This window comes from Nannospalax galili, unplaced genomic scaffold (assembly GCF_000622305.1).
Source record: "Nannospalax galili isolate Female #2095 unplaced genomic scaffold, S.galili_v1.0 scaffold543, whole genome shotgun sequence".
NCBI classification, from domain to species: Eukaryota; Metazoa; Chordata; class Mammalia; order Rodentia; family Spalacidae; genus Nannospalax; species Nannospalax galili.
The window spans coordinates 1808342-1824896 of record NW_008352270.1 but is presented as its reverse complement, the minus strand read 5'-3'; the positions used below and the strand labels follow the sequence as shown (position 1 = coordinate 1824896).

At 39.3% G+C, this 16555-nt stretch overlaps 1 protein-coding gene and 1 non-coding gene across 2 annotated transcripts in view; both read left to right on the top strand.

Annotated features, from left to right (window-relative positions):
• Efcab2 (EF-hand calcium binding domain 2) overlaps window positions 1-16555 on the top strand; it is a gene marked incomplete in the record, with an annotated part of 115802 nt that overhangs the window by 7322 nt on the left and 91925 nt on the right.
• On the top strand, window positions 3555-3662 carry LOC115066997. The gene has a single exon (XR_003846435.1). It is a non-coding gene; the product is annotated as a U6 spliceosomal RNA (small nuclear RNA).

Genomic DNA, 16555 nt, shown 5'->3' with positions numbered 1-16555 from the left:
TACAGGTTTGGTAGTACTTGCTATGGATTCTTCATTATGGAGAATGAATTATTTGTTGGTCTCATAAGACACATTCTAGCCTTGATGTGTATTATTTCTTCATCCTATATTTGGTAAATAGTATTTGTTAGTAGCTGAGAACATGAAATCTGTAGTAAATTCTGAGCTGGGTAACATTGGGCTAAAATCCTCAGTATTCTAATTTCTTCACATGTCAAATGAGCTTGGCAGAACTGCTTTATTCAGTGATAGAGCATGTAGCAAGTCCTTCATATGCAATAAGATTCCATAAATGTGCTCATTGTATCAGCACTGTGCTCTGTGAGGAATAAAGCAGTTGTGGGCCTTGTCCTTTCTAAGATTACCTACTGTTGAGAAAACCATTATATAATTATATAATTATTTAATTAAATATAGGATAAATAGTTAAAAAAAATCATGCTCCGGAAGAGGAACACTGATCTATTATTTTTTTTATTTCAGTGCTTTTGAGTGTGTCATTCCATCTGCTGAAGAGCAGTTGATTCAAATTCAAAATCCTGAAATGAAACAAAAAATAAAAAGCCCAAAGCCAACAAGAGATGGCTTATTAGAGGAACTAAGCAGGCTAGTGTGGCTGGATTGGAAAGGTGAGGGTAGGAATAGGGTATGAAGTGAGACTCATAGTATATGTAGGCAATAATAGAGGCATTGGCAGTCCTATTTGAAAACCAGGCCACAGGAGCTAGCTTCTAAGGTGAAGAGAGTTAGGGTGAAGTAACACCTCTATAGTTCTAGTCAGACTGAGTCTTTAGGGCCTGTCCTCAGGTCTGGGGTGGGGGCTTCTCTTATGATTCAACAGAACCATCTGTTCCTTAGTGAGTTTTAGCATTGACCAGGTATGTGTTGTAGCTGCTCTATTTTAAATTAGAACGGATGTGCTTTAAGTAGACGATTAATAGAAAAGAATGTGTGTGTGTGTGTGTGTGTGTGTGTGTGTGTGTGCGCGCGTGCATGCGCGCTCCAAGGATTGAACTGGGCCTCATGCAATTCTTTTTACTACTGAGCTACATCTTCAGCCCTTAGTAAACATTTGATATGAAAGCACAATGTATAAAACTAGATGATGAGTGACTATACTATTTTTGGCCGGTATTTGGTCCTATATTAATTTTTGGATCAAGTTGTTCATAAAATATGAATAACTAAGAACTTTCTCTTTCCCACAGAAAAGACAAGAATTGCTTCCTTGGCAGTTTTGTAAACGGGTCTGTCTAGAATAGATGTTGGTGGTACTTGAGTCAAGCAGGACAGTAACATTATACTTCCCAGTTATTTAACCTTGAGGGTATTTCTTCACCTTCTCTGCTGTGTGTACTAACAGTTCTGTTGGAAGGTACTTCCCTTGGGACTTACTATTTTACCTTAATTTCTGTAGATTGGTTTTGAACACTCAGTTAAGTGTTTAAATATACATACAGACATCTCAGTGCCAGGAAAAACTCGGCTGTATTATTTATTTGAAAAAGAACCCTAGGGCTGGAGAAATGACTCAGTGGTTAAGAGCACTGGCTATTCCTCCAGAGGACCTTGGTTTGGTTCCCAGCATCCAGGTGGTGGCTGACAATGGTCTGTAACTCCAGTTCCAGGGGATCGGACGCCCTCTTCTGGCCTCCTTCAGTATTTCAGGCAAAGCACATAAAAATAAACAAACAAAAAACACCTCTTGTATCTTCTGGTGATCGGACTTTTATTTGGTTATGATTGCTCCCTCTGTGTATACTATCATTAATTTCTTCCTTTGAAATTAAGCTTAACAAATTTTTTTCTGTTGTTTGATTTTACTTAGTATCATACATACTTTTATTAGGATTCATATTGACAAAAATGAAATATGTGAAATTTTTGGAATTGGTAGTATTGAATGGAATTAAGGAGAAAAGAGAATTATTATATGGTGATATAATATCCCTGTAGTGGGGATTTTGTCAACTAAAAGGAATTTTATTGTTATACTGACACATTAGTTTAATTATATTTATTTTATAATAAGTAAGTCTATGTACTTTGTGGCCTAGTACAATAAGATAACTAAAAATAAAGTAAATATTTTAAAGGAGTATGAAATATAACATTATTATTTCAAGAAAATTTTGTGTCTAATCTTATGCAAAAGCTATAATAATAATTATCAATTAAAATATTATTGATGAAATACCAGAAAATTATAACTTCATGAAAACTAACATGAAGAAACAGAGGTTAGATATTCTCTATTTCTCTGTTTCTATGTATATTTCATGGGAATGAGTAATTTAAAATGGATTTTCTCTTTATAAAAAAATCTATGTAGCTGGGACTGGAGAGATGGCTCAGTGGTTAAAAGCACTGGCTGCTCTTGCAGAGGACCTGGGTTCAATTCCCAGCACTAGCTGGCAGCTAACAACTGTTGGTAACAGTTGGGGATCTGATGCCCTCTTCTGACCTCTGAGGACATTGCACCGCATGGGTGCACTTACCTACATTCAGGCAATACAGTCATACAAGTAAAATAAAAATAAATAAAATATTTTTAAAAATCTATGTAGCTTACTTTGTTGCAGTACTAAACAACTTCTCCAAATTAAACAAAATAGTAATGATAATAGGTAATTCTATTGAATGTACATAATGGGTAACTCTATTGAATGTTACCACTACTTTGTTGTTTAAAATAACCTTGTAGGGAAGAGTCCTTGGTAATACCTGTTTTTATAGATGAGGAAAGCTTCATACTTGAGCAGTTAAGTAAACTTTCCCAAAAGGATACAGTATTAGTAAATGGAGACTCAGATCTTTATTATCTATCTATCTGTCTGTCTCTCTGCCTGTCCATCTGTCTTTGAGATGGGCTCACTGTGTAGCCCCAGCTGGCTTGGAACTCACCTTGTAGATCTGGATGGCCTGGAACTCAGAGATCCTCCTGCCACTGCCTCCTGAGTCCTGGGATTAAAGTTGTGTGTCACCACACCCTTCGAGAATCAATTTTTCTCTGTAGCAAGTTCCAGCACAGCCAGTGAGACCCTGTCTCATGCAACAAAAAAAAAAAAAAACCAAAGAACAGCAACAACAAAATCAGATTTTAAACCCAGGTAGTCTGGCTCTACAGTCAGTCTATAACTATAACTAGCTATGTAGACCAGTCTGGCCTCTGTCTTACAGAGATCTGTCTGCTTCTGCCTCCCTAGTACTGGGATTAAAGGCATGTGCCGCCACTCCCGGCTTAAAGTATTTTTAAAAATTGAACTAAAGTCCATACTTTATTCAGATTTTCTTCATTTCTACCAAATATCCTTTCTTTTCCAGGAGCCCATCTATGTTGTCATGTCACCTAAAGGTCTTCTTGGCATTGGCACTTGATGATCTCGGTCTTGATGACTTCCTTCACAATTTTGAGGAGCATTTGTCAGCATGCCACTCTACTGGGATTTGTGTAGTGTTTGTCCTATGGGCAGAGTGTGGTCACAGATAAGGGGAGGAAGACCACAGAGGCGACAGTCTATTCTCATTGCATCATATCAAGAACACATACTATAGTACTTGCTTTGGCAGCACATTATATTAAAATTGGAATGATACAGAGAAAATTAGCATGGTCCCTACCTGAGGACAACACACAAATTTATGAAGCATTCCATATTTTCAGCTTAATCAGTTGTTAAAAAAAGTACATACTATTAATATACTTTATTACTGTTGATGCTGTCATTCATGATTACCTGGTTGAGGTGGTATTTGTCAGGTTTCTCTGTTATGAAAGTACTCTTGTTTCCATTTTCCACACTCTTGCACATCCCACAATTAAGGAGTATAGGGTTGTGCTCCCCCTTCATAATGGTGGAGAATCTACATGAATTATTTTAAAATTTTCTGCAAAGATTATCTCCTGTTTCCCGTTATTGACACAAGCATTCATAGTTAGTTCCAACTCATGGATATTTATTTTCTATTTTCTATTTATATTATAATCCAGTACTGCTTTATTTTGTTGCTCCAGTGGTTTCAGCTTTGGCCATTGGGATCTCAGTTACTTGGTTCCTTTGTCTCTTTGGAGTAGTGCCGCTTTCTTTTTATTTGTACTTCTACTGCTGTTCCGTTACTCCCACCGTCACCATCCCCCACTGCCAGCAGGACATTCCTGCTTACTAGCACTTCTGACACCAAAATGTATGGTTTCTATACCAAACAGCTCTCTAGTTTTTTGTGGACACCAACTGGGTTGGTGTAATTATGAGTAATAATTTACTTAATTCTGACACAACTGGAATTTGTGCAAACTATGTAGGTTAAGGGTTAGTCCTGTCCCTTGTGAAAATATGCCACTTGCCAGTTGTAGGCAGTGGTTACCCACACTTCTGACTAGGTTGGCTATAAGTTGAGCATTCTTACCACCCCATCCTCAGTTTTGTAATTTACTATAATTGATCACAGAACTCATGGAAACACAGATTGTGTTTGTCAGTTTATTATAAAAGGTATTATGAAGGATACAAATGAATAAACGACATTTGGAAAGATTTGGAACCTAGGATCTTTAGTTCCTGTGGAATTGGCACTGTATCACCTTCTTGGTATGTGGATGTGTTTGCTAATCTGGAAGCTCTTCAAAATCCCTTTTTGGAGTTTATGGTGGTTCCATTGTGTAGGTGTGGTTGATTATATCATTAGCCATTTGTGATTAACCCTCAGCCACAGCCCTTCATCTCTCTTTGGAGATCAGGGAATAGGACTGAATTCATTTCTTTTGATATTAGTCTTTTGGATTATTATTTTGGTTATACTTATTGAGAACTTTGGTTACTATGAGCTAATTTTATGTTATTTGTTTTGTGTGCTTAATTTCATTTAATTGTCACAATATCTCTATTAGATATTCTTATTTAAAGATGAAGAAATGGCCTAGTCAAAGAGGCAAGGGCATGTTTGATACATAGTACTGGGAGAGTAACTCAGTGGCACAGTTCTTGCCTATCATGTATGTATAAGGCATGATGGTTCACATTTATAATCCTAGTATTTGGGATGCTAAGGCCAACCTGGACTACATAGAGTTCTAGGTCAGCTTTGCCTACATAGCAAGTTTTTTTTTTTTTTTTTTTTTTTTTGGTCTTTTTGAGACAGGGTCTCCCTGTAGCCCCAGCTGTCCTGGAACTCACTATATAGACCAGGCTGGCCTTGAACTCACAGAGATCTGCCTGCCTCTGCCTCTACACCAGGCCTTAGCAAAAAAATTTTAAGCAGACAGGTATGGTGACACATGCCTTTAACCCAGTGCTCAAGAGGCAGATCTCTCTGAGTTTGAGGCCAGCCTGGTCTACTTAGCAAGTTCCAGGCCAGCTGGGATTAAAGGCATGTGCCACCAAGCCTGGCCAAGATCTTGTCTCAATGAACAAACATACAAATATATGTGTGCCTATTTATGTAGTTATTAATGGCAGGGCTTATTTGGTTGCCATTTTACTGTTACTTTTTATTTATTTGTATCTTTATTATTTGGGGGATAAGGTCTCACTATTCAGCTTGGGCTGGAATGGAATTTGCCATGTAGATCTGGTGGCTCTCAAACTCATGATCCTCCTGTCTTAGCCTCTCAAATGTTGGGATTACAGGTGTATGCCACTATGCCTGGCTTTATTTGCTATTTAAAATTTTATATTATTGATAGAGAATTTCTGGAAACTCATATGAAGATCTTGACATTCATTCAACTAGTAAAGATAACCATAAGGAAACTATGCTTTTTCTTGACATTCAATACCTTTCAAGTTATTTTCATATAGTTTTGGGTTTTGAAAGAAAGGTTTTCTTATTTTTCTTAGTGTAGACTATAAAGAAAGCTGTTCCTATTAACTTTTGGGGGTGATTAAATCAGGAAGAAGACATCAGTCGGTTTACAGAAGGCCTTTAACATTTCATGATTATGTTTTTAAACTGCACTTTAAGAAACCTCCTAGGAATAGCTGACAGTGAGCTGAAAACTGCAATAAGCTTTCTTCTAAATTATAAATTGCAGTTGACAGACGTCTTTTTATAGACTTGTCTGTGATTGCACACTGTTTTTAGGCTTGATAATTTTTTTTGGAAATGAAAACCTTTCCTTCAAATTTATAAAAACGGTTTGCACTATAAGAGCAAACTATGAGAAGATAGAAATCAACTCTGTTCATCTTAAAACTCATTTGGACCACATTTCCTTTAAAGTAGGGACAGCAATGACAGTAGAACACATGTATATTTTTAGTGAGTACAATTATTTTGGTTTTGGTTTTGGTTTTTGGAGACAGGTCTCCCGGTAGCCCTAGCTTGTCTGGGACTCGCTGTGTCCACCAGCCTGGCCTCAATTTGACAGAGATCCTCTTGTTTCTGCCTTCTGAGTGCTGGGATTAAAGACTGTACTACCATGCCTGGCTGTAAATATAAGTTTTTATATGACCTACAAAATGTATTTCCAAAATTCAAATTCCATATAAAATTGAAAAAGTGGGGGACTGGAGAGATGGCTCAGCAGTTAAAAGAACACTGGCTACTTTTGCAAAGGACCTGGGTTTGATTCCCAGCACCCACATGGCAGTTAACAACCATTTGTAACACCAGTTCCAGGGAATCAGACACTATTTTCTGACTTCCACAAGCATTGAACGACATGGGTACACTTACATGCATGCAGGCAATACACTCGTACACAAAATAAAAATAACAAAATATTTAAAAACAAAAAATAAAGAAAAAGTGAAAAATCCAGGTGAGAATGCAAATGGAAAGAAAAACTATTTATTTATTTATTTATTTATTTATTTATTTATTTATTTATTTTATTTATTTATGGTCTCTATGTTTCTCTGGCTGGCCTGGAAGTCACAGACATGGACCTGCCTCTGCCTCTACACCAGGCCTTAGCAAAAAAAACCTTAAGCAGACAGGTATGGTGACACATGCCTTTAATCCCAGTGCTCAAGAGGCAGATCTCTCTGAGTTTGAGGTCAGCCTGGTCTACTTAGCAAGTTCCAGGCCAGCTAGGGCTGCATAGTGAGATACTGTCTCAAAAACAATTTTTTTAAACAACTAGTATTTAAGAAGCAAAGGAATAAATTGGACATAATTCTTATATTAGTTAACTATTGCCATGCAACCTGTTACCCAAACCTAGAGACTTAAATCTATAAATATTTGTCTCACACAATTTCTGGACATAGGTTTGCTGGATGACTCTGGCTCATTCAACATTGCTGTTGGAAGGAGGCATCAATTTTTTGACACATAGGGATTGCAATAGACCACTTAATTAATTGTCTTTACCATGTGTCACTTGGTATCTCACAGAGTGAGCCATCCAAAAGACAAAAAGAGCAAGACAGAAGTTGTGATATCGTTTGCAATTGCATATCAAAAGTAACATACCATTACTTTTGCTATATTCTCTTGGTGACATAAGCAAACCCTAATATGATATTGGAGAGGACTACATATAATGTGAATACTAGCAGGTGGGGGGCGGGGGGTCATTAGTAGCCATCTTGGAGGCTCTCTGGCCTGATCTGCTTTCTGATCTCCAGTAATTTTTATCCCTTCCATGTGCAGAATGTCTTCACTGCTGTGAATTCTACCAAAGTGGCTGTAATTTGAGTTTTTAGGGCAAAATCCCAAGCTCTGGCAGCCCTGAAAGGTTTTGCATGGCCACCTGTCCCCAATATGCCAATTAAAGAACAGAGTAAGGGTGAAAAGCAGAGAGAGAAGATTCGTTTGATGTGGCCACATTGGGATAAGGACAAATAAAGGGGTCCAATGACTCTTAATTCTGTCTTCAGGATACTGTCATGAGTTTTAGGTTCTTAGAGGAAGAGTTGGGGCAAGGGCCAGGAGCTAATGAATAATTTAGCAATCCTGGTCAGGGTGTGGCCTTGGTTGATCTTTGACTCAGTTCTGGTTCTGCAAGGTGATCTGAAGAGGGCCTTATGGTTGTCATCAATCACAGGAGGGGCTCAGTATGATTCTCAGGAGATGGTTACTTCTCTAGGGTGCATACAGCCTCACCATCATGAATTATTTCCCTTCTCTAGGCACAGGTCTGTCCCATGAGGTTCTGCCTTTCCTGGAATCCAAGGTAACTGCAGGTTTAGGACAATGATTTACCTCTGAGCCTACATCCTTGAAGGGGAGTGAGAGAGGCTAGGCAAACGCTCCTTGAGTGATTAACATACTGTTGAGCCAAAGCAAGCAGGTGACCAACATAAAGGAAATGCACAAAATGAAGGCAGAGATGCCAGGTTTTCATCCTGCTTTTAGTTATCTTATGGCCCAAGTGAGGAGTCAGTGCTATAGAAAAGCAGCTTCCAAGTGACCGATTCATGACCTTGTATTTTGTTAAACATCTCCTCATAGTCCAGAATGTCATATGAAAATCAAGTCCTTAAATCTAAGTGTAAGGTTTCTTTGGTAGTTATTAAACAGCAGCTCCCTAAGAACAACTTTTCTCAAGTCTGCAGACTTATAATCTGAAGAGGCCTGTCATTTGCTCCTTACTATCCAGCATGTGATGGTAAAGATTAACATCCATCCGTAGACAAATCAAATCAATTAAAAAGGGGGAATGGGAAGAGGCACCCAAGAGTCAGTGGTTCATAAAATTGAGCTGGGCAGGTGGAAATTTGTTTGATTTAGGACTCAAAGGGAAAGCAAACAGCTTAACTTCTTTATTTTTGGCTACCTTTGGTCAATTGTCTTTCCTTATGTTCCATTTTCTACATAGCTCTGACTTTTATCCCTGTATTTTCTTATTTACCTACTGACCTTCCCCTGAGCACTTTTCATGGAATCTTTGGGACCTTACAGTTTTTCTAACATAAATAAACTTCTTTTAAAAATTTATTTATGAGCCGGTGGCGCACACATTTAATCCCAGCACTTGGGGCAGAGGCAGAGGCAGATCTCTGTGAGTTCGAGGACAGCTGGGGCTACAGGGAGACCCTGTCTCAAAAAGACAAAAAAAAAATTATTTATGGGGCTGGAGAGATGGCTCAGCGGTTAAGACACCAGCTGCTCTTGCAGAGGACCATGATTCGATTCTCAGTACACACACGGCAGCTAATTACTGTTGGTAACTCCAGTTCCAGGGGAATTCAATGCCCTCTTCTGACTCCTTGGACATTGCACGACATGGGTATGCTTATACAAATGCAGGCAATACACTCATACACAAAAAATAAAAATAATAAAATATTTAAATTTAATTTATTTTTATTTATGTGTATATGTCTGTATGTGTACCATGTACATGTAGTGCCTGTGGAGGCCAGACGATGGTGTTGGATCCCCTGGAATTGGAATTATAGATAGTTGTTAACCACTCTGTGCATGCTGGGAACTGAACCCAGGTCCTCTGCAAGTGCAGCCAGTGCTCTTAACCTCTAAGCCATCCCTCTTGTCCCATAAATAAACTTCTTTGCAAATACTTGTTTTTTAAAACATCCATCTCATTTCTTTGTCTTTACTCAATCTTACCCATCTCTTCTAAAATAACACTTTTAGGGGAGACTATCTTGAAAAAAGGGTTATTCATTCTCCCATGTCTTCTTGACTTCAAGACAGAAAATTAATCAACTTCTTCCATTTAAAGTTAATTTAAAAAAATTATTATTATTTGAGACAGGGTCTCCCTGTAGCCCCAGATGTCCTAGAACTCACTAAGTAGACCAGGCTGGCCTCGAACTCACAGAGATCTGCCTGCCTCTGCCTCCTGAGTGCTGGGATTAAAGACATGTGCCTCCACACTCGGCTAAATTATTATTATTTTTTTGAGCCAGGGTTTAACTGCACTTGAGGCTAGCCTGGAACTTGCACTCCTCCAGCTTCAGTGGGATTACATGTGTGTACCACCATGGTACAGCTCACATAAAAATTCTTGATTTTAAATTTAATTTTAGTTTTAGCTTACAAAATAATGAATTTCATTATGACACTTTCATACGCATATCATTGAACCTAGTTCATATTTGTTCCCCTGACTACTCTCTTCCATCCACCTTCCTTAAGTAGTCCCCTTTCTGCTTTCGTATCATATGTGGATGTATATATGTAAATGTAGATTCAAATCTAGGTCCACATATGAGAGAAACATTGAAATTTACAACTGCTTAATCACTTTTTGTCACTCTTTACACTGCCATTTTTTCAGTTTCCCTCTAGTTTATTCCTTGTTAATTAAAGATTTGGAACTTATTTGTCAATTTTCTGTCACCTAAATTCCATCATCCATTTGGATGACTTCAGTAATCATATCCATAACCATGTAGATGGCTCTCCAATACTACACTCATTTCATATCTTTTTAAACCCCAGTGACCTTCCCTTCCACTCCATTCCTCTTCAGCATTTTGGGGGCCCCAGTTTTTATTCCCTGGGGGGTAGTGGAAATGAAATAAGAGCAAAGAAATATGTTAAGTTTATGTTCATCATTATCGGCATTCTGCCATCATGATTAAACCCTGTGAGCCACTTTGAAATCTTTACTCCTTTATTCTCTTGACTGACCCCAGTCTCCCAAATTCCCAGTAGTACTCTGTTCACTTTATGTTTAATTCCTATATTGGATCTTATAAAGACTTGCTGTTTCCTTGACTCTACAGTTTGCCAATCAAACAAAGCTGATTCTCGCTAATGTGGAGAAAAAGTTTATTATTTTTTTATGTGTATGTGTGTATTACCTGCATGCATCTAAGTGCACCCATGTTGTGCAGTGCCTGCAGAGGTCAGAAAAGGATGTCAGATCCCCTGGAACTGGAGTTACGGATTGTGTTAGCCCCCAGGGTGCTGGGATTTGAACCCAGGTCTTCTGTTAGAACAGCCAGTGCTCTTATCTGCTGAACCATCTCTACAGCCCCCCAAAAGAGTTTATTAAAAGGTAGCAAGGAACTGCCAAATCAACAGGAAGCCACAGAACCAGCTTGGACAAGAACAGAAGAGGCCCAGCATGTACCACAGCTAAAGGGCATACTGGTTAATGTGTCACTGTTGGAACCATTGCTTCTGGGGCTCTGCCAGAAAATTCCTGCTGTTATTGCCTCTACCATTCCCACAAATAATTCTGTCTCTACATGTTTAAATTACCTTCTTTTTTTTTTTTTTTCGTCTTTTTTGAGACAGGATCTCCTTGTAGCCCCACCTGTCCTGGAACTCACTATGTAGACCAGGCTGGCCTCGAACTCACAAAGATCTGCCTGCCTCTGCCTCCCAAGTGCTGGGATTAAAGGCATGCGCCACCATGCCTGGTCTTAAATTACCTTTTTAAGACTCAGAATTCAGCACTAAAACATCTGGCCAGCTGAGCCTAGGTCACATGCCAATTCCATTGCCACCAGAAAGCTGGGAGAGGGAATATCTTATTTGACTTACCTGGTGAGAAGGTAGGCACTGTTTTCTGCTAGTGTTATACACAATAAGGATGCTCTCTAAATAGGAAGAGAATTTGGATCGTGGTCTCAAAAAAGAAAGAAGAAAAGAAGAAAGAAAAAGAGAAAGGAGGAGATTTGGCATGAGAAACCACCACAATCTCCTATTTGTTTGGGAATAGAAGAAAATCTGCCTTTAAACTACTTGATCCAAATTTAATTTCCTAACTCTCCATAGATGGTGTTGCTTTGTTTTAAAAGTGATAGCAGTTGGACTTGGATGAACTCCCTTGTTGCCTATACATTTGAATCTGTCTTTTTATTTATTTTTTTATTTTATGTGTATGTGTGTATTGCCTGCATGTAGATAAGTGCACTGGTGTTGTGCAGTGCCCGTGGAGGTCAGAAGAGGCTGTTGGATCCCCTGGGACTGTGGTTACCGGACAGTTGTTAGCTGCCATGTGGGTGCTGGGATTCAAACCCGGGTCTTCAGCAAGAACAACAAGTGTTCTTAACTGCTGAGCCATCTCTGCAGCCCCATAAATCTGTCTTATGAATACTCTTCTTTCCTACCTTCAAGTAGGAAGGCTATTTTTATTTTTTTGTAGTGCTGGGGATGGAACCCAGGGTCTTGAACCTGGACTAGGCAAGTGCTATCCCACAGAGTCACACCTCTAGCCCCTATCTTCCCTTAGTTATCTTGGTAGATGATCTCTTCCTTCTGTTCAAAGCTAATTTTCCTATTTGTATTTAGGATCTCATCCACCCTTATCTTCTCCAGACTGTCCTTCATTAATTAAGCATTCTTTTTTTTAATTTGTCTTTTTGAGACAGGGTCTCCCTGTAGCCCCAGCTGGCCTGGAACTTGCTATGTAGACCAGGCTGGCTTTGAACTCACAGAGGTCCGCCTGCCTTTGCCTCCCAAGTGCTGGGATTACAGGTGGCACAGTCTTTCTTTTTAGTAAGATGATTTATTAATCCCCTTATGTTAGATACTACTGAATACAGGAGATATGAAGATGAATTTGTTACAGTGTTGAAGGTCTTTGTATGTAATAGAGGTAAGATACAAATAACTGATTGCAGTTTAATGATTTGTGTAATTTGTTTAATATCTGGTTAGAATGGCATTAGAATGTATTAATATCCATTAGATTAATATCCATTAGAATGGCAGCACTATTTTGTTCTCCACTGTCACTTCATTGTAGTATTTAATAGATACTCCATTGAACTAATGAATTCCAGAAGACAGGTAGTTGGCCCAGCCTAGAGGACGAGGTGATGGGGACAGTACTCTAGTTGGAGTCTTTGGTGGGGGAGATTGCAGGAACAGCACTTAATCGGGTTAGAAGCTAGAAGACAGAGAAAATGAAGGGGGATTAATACAGAGTTCATTGAGTAAGGAATAGTTTCCATTTTAGTAAAGAAAAATCTTAGGTTGAGAGTGAAGCTTAGTAGTAGAGCACTTGTCTTGTGTGTACAAGGCCCTGCATTTGATCCCCAGCACCTAGGGAAAACAAAAACAAAATCTCTGCAGTCCTTAGAGAAAATAAATAACTTGTCCAAGTTCACTCAGCCTATAAAGGGTAGCTCACTGATTTATTGGGGGGGGTCTTTCTAGATACAGAGTCTGGTGTTCTTTGTAAACTCCATGTATATTAATGGAATGGTTTCCAAACTTGTTTGTTCATCAGAACCCTCTGAGGAACTTTGTGAAAACGTATTCCTGGCCCTTCCTCAGACTCACTGAATCAGAACTCTGTTCTGAGAGTGGAACTCCTACATATTTAAAGTTTGTTTTGATTGATTGATTTTGTTTTTGTGTATGAGTTTTGCCTGCATGTCTGCAAGTGCACCTGTGCATGCAATGCCTGTGGAGGCCAGAAGAGGGAGTCAGAGTCCACAGACTGTCATTAGCTGCCATGTGGAGCTGGGAACTGGGTCCTCTGTAAGTCAGTGCTCTTAACTGCTGAGCCATCTCTCCAGCCCCAGAACAACTACATATTTTATTTTGATTGATTGATTGATTGATTGGTCTTTTTGAGACAGGTTCTCCCTGTAGCCCCAGCTGGCCTGGAACTCACTATGTATATCAGGCTGGCCTTGAACTCACAGAAATCTGACTGCCTCTGCCTCCAGGGTGCTGAGATTAAAGGTGCACCACCACGCCCGGCTCACTATGTATTTTAAACTGCCTCTCTGGTGTTTCTCACTTGTCTGCCTGGTAGCAGGTCCCTCATCCCTGAGAATCATTGAGTATGGCCTCAGTAAGACAGGCATGCTTGCTGCAGGGGGATTTCTGCATGCTGGTCGTCCTTAGCCTGTAGTCAGTGGGGAGGTTCTGAAGGCTTTCAGCTGGGGACTGTTGTAATTAGATGTACCTTTTACACACAACTCTAGCAAAAAGCCAAGGAAGGTGAAGAGATGAGAGTACAGTGAGAACTTACTTCAGATTGCTATCTTAACTGACTTCTTTTTACACACAAACATTCTTAAATCACCTCATTTTTTTTTTTTCCCTTTTGGAGCCTTTCATTTTTTCCTAGCCAATTTATTGAGAGAAGCACTGGGATTTAATTCTAGGTTTCAATCAGCTCAAGAAATGCTTTTTAGACTGGAGAAATGACTGCTTTTGCAGATTACCAAGTTTCATTTCTCAGCACCCACATGATGGCTAACAACCATCCGTAACTCCCGTTCCAGGGAATCTGATATCCTTGGACATTTCACGGCATGGGTGCACTTACATACATGCAGGCAATCTACTCATACACATGAAAATAAAAATAGTAAAAAAGAAATACTTTCCATTTTCCTTATTGCTGCTTCATTCTTACAAGTTAGCTTTCTGGTCCGTTATCTTATGCCCCCTCTAAGGCCATGTTTCATACAGTAAATATTTATAGAAAGTTATTTTCAAATAGAGTTCTTTCTCAGGTTTTAATTTGAAATAAAAATACCTGGGGTCTTTTATTTTTTCAACACTTAATCATTTATACAATAAACTTATTAACCCCTAAGTAGCCTCCGTGTGTTTCCTGTGTGTTAGGGCCTAGGGAAACAACAGAGATGTGAGCAGACAAGGCTTTCAGCTTTACTAACCTTGCAGTCTAATGGGGAGCAGGCAGTGAGAGGCAGGGAAGCAATTCCATTGTGACCTGGAAACATAGGGCTCAGTAGGGATGCATTTATCATCTCTGCTCATTCTCCTTACCATCTCTCTGCCACCAGCCTTGTTCCCCTCCAGTTGACTTACCTCATAGCAACAAGAGCTATCTTGAGCAGTTAGGTGCTCAGGAAATCTTAAAAAATTATATATATGAGGCCGGGCATGGTGGCGCATGATTCCATTCCTGTGTTTTTTGTTTTTTGTTTTTTTCTTTTTGAGACAGGGTCTCCCTGTAGTCCCAGCTGACCTGAACCCACTATGTAGACCAGGCTGGCCTTGAACTCACAGTGGATCTGCCTGCCTCTGCCTCCCAAGTGCTGGGACTTAAAGGTGTGCGCCACCACACCCAGCCAGTGGCATATGCCTTTAATCCCAGCACTGGGGAGGCAGAGGCAGTGGATCTCTGTGAGTTTGAGGCTGGCCTGGTTTACATAGCAAGTTCCAGGCCGGCTGTGGATACAGGGAGACCTTGTCCCAAAATATCGAAAAGAAATTATATATGATTTATTTTGATCATTTTAAACTATTTGTATGTATGTATGTGTGTATGTATGTATGTGTGTATGTATATATGTCTGTCTGTGTGAGTCCATGCTACAGCCTTTGGAGCTGGAGTTACAGGTGGTTATGCACTGCCCAGCATGGCTTTGGGAACCCAACTCTGGTCCTCTGGAAGAGTAGCAAGTGCTTTTAATTGATGATCCATTGCTCTAGCCCTTCAGTCCATCTTTTTACAGTGTCCATCTAGCCAGATACTGCTGTATAAAATCTCTAGTTGTTTTCATTGGCCTTTGGTAAACTCCACACTTTAATGTGGCTAACTAAAAATCTCAAGCCCATCCTCATGTTGCTTGGAGTCTCTTCTAGCCACGTCTCATTATAGGGACATTAAGGAGCAAAACCTTATGAACATCTCCTCATGCTTTTTAGTTTCGTTTTTGAAACTTTGTGTAATTTTGCTTTTTAAATCTTTTCTCCTTTTCTCCCTTCCTCCGTTTTTCCTTTCTTGGGGGCCTTGAGCATGCTAGGTAAGTACTGTATCACTGACTGAGCTACATCTGTATCCTACCATTGTTTTTAAAAATTATTTTGGGAAGAAGAAAAACATGCTTAAGTTTGTATAAAGGATAATCATTCTAAAATGCACATGTAAGAATTAGTATCTAACAAACACCTGCAAGAATTCATGGGGAGCTGAGCATGGTGGTGCACACTTTTAATCACAGGTGAAGGCAGGTGGATCTCTGTGAGACTGAGGCCAAACTGGTCTACATAGCAAGTTCCAGGCCGACTTGGGGCTACAGGGAGGCCCCATCTCAAAAAACAAAACAACACAAAACAAAAACAAACTAAAAAGAATGCATGGGAAGGGGCTGGAGAGATGGTCCAGTGGGTCAAATAGCTTGTAGTTCTAACAGAGGACCTGAGTTTGAGCACCCATGTCAGGTGGCTCATAACTTCCTGTAACTCCAGTTGCAGGGGATCGGATGCCGCTGGCCTTCACAGGCATCTGCACTCATGCATATAACCCACCCCCCAACGTACACATAATTTAAAAATCTTAAAAAAAAAAGAATGCATGAGGAATGGATGGTATGCAAATACCCCTGTTTGTTAAAACTTAAAAATACTAAGATTCTTATTTTATCAATGTAGATAAACCTTTAGCCAATAAACAATCTACTTAAGATACACAAAGCAGTTTGAAATGAAGCATGCTTTGAAGTGGTTATGTTACAAAAATGTTTTTTAACTAGTAGTTTCTGGCATTATCTTAGCATCTGACCATCTTTTAAGTGTTTATTTCCACATATGGTTCATTTCATTTTTTTTTGGAAATGGACACTCTATAAATAAAGTAACATTTACTAGAACATCTGCTGAACATGTCCTTTCCCTGAAATTGAATAAATAAGTTGTTAACAGTTTTCTTCAAGTTTAGCACAATTGCACTGACCTTTATTGAAAGCTTAAATACTAC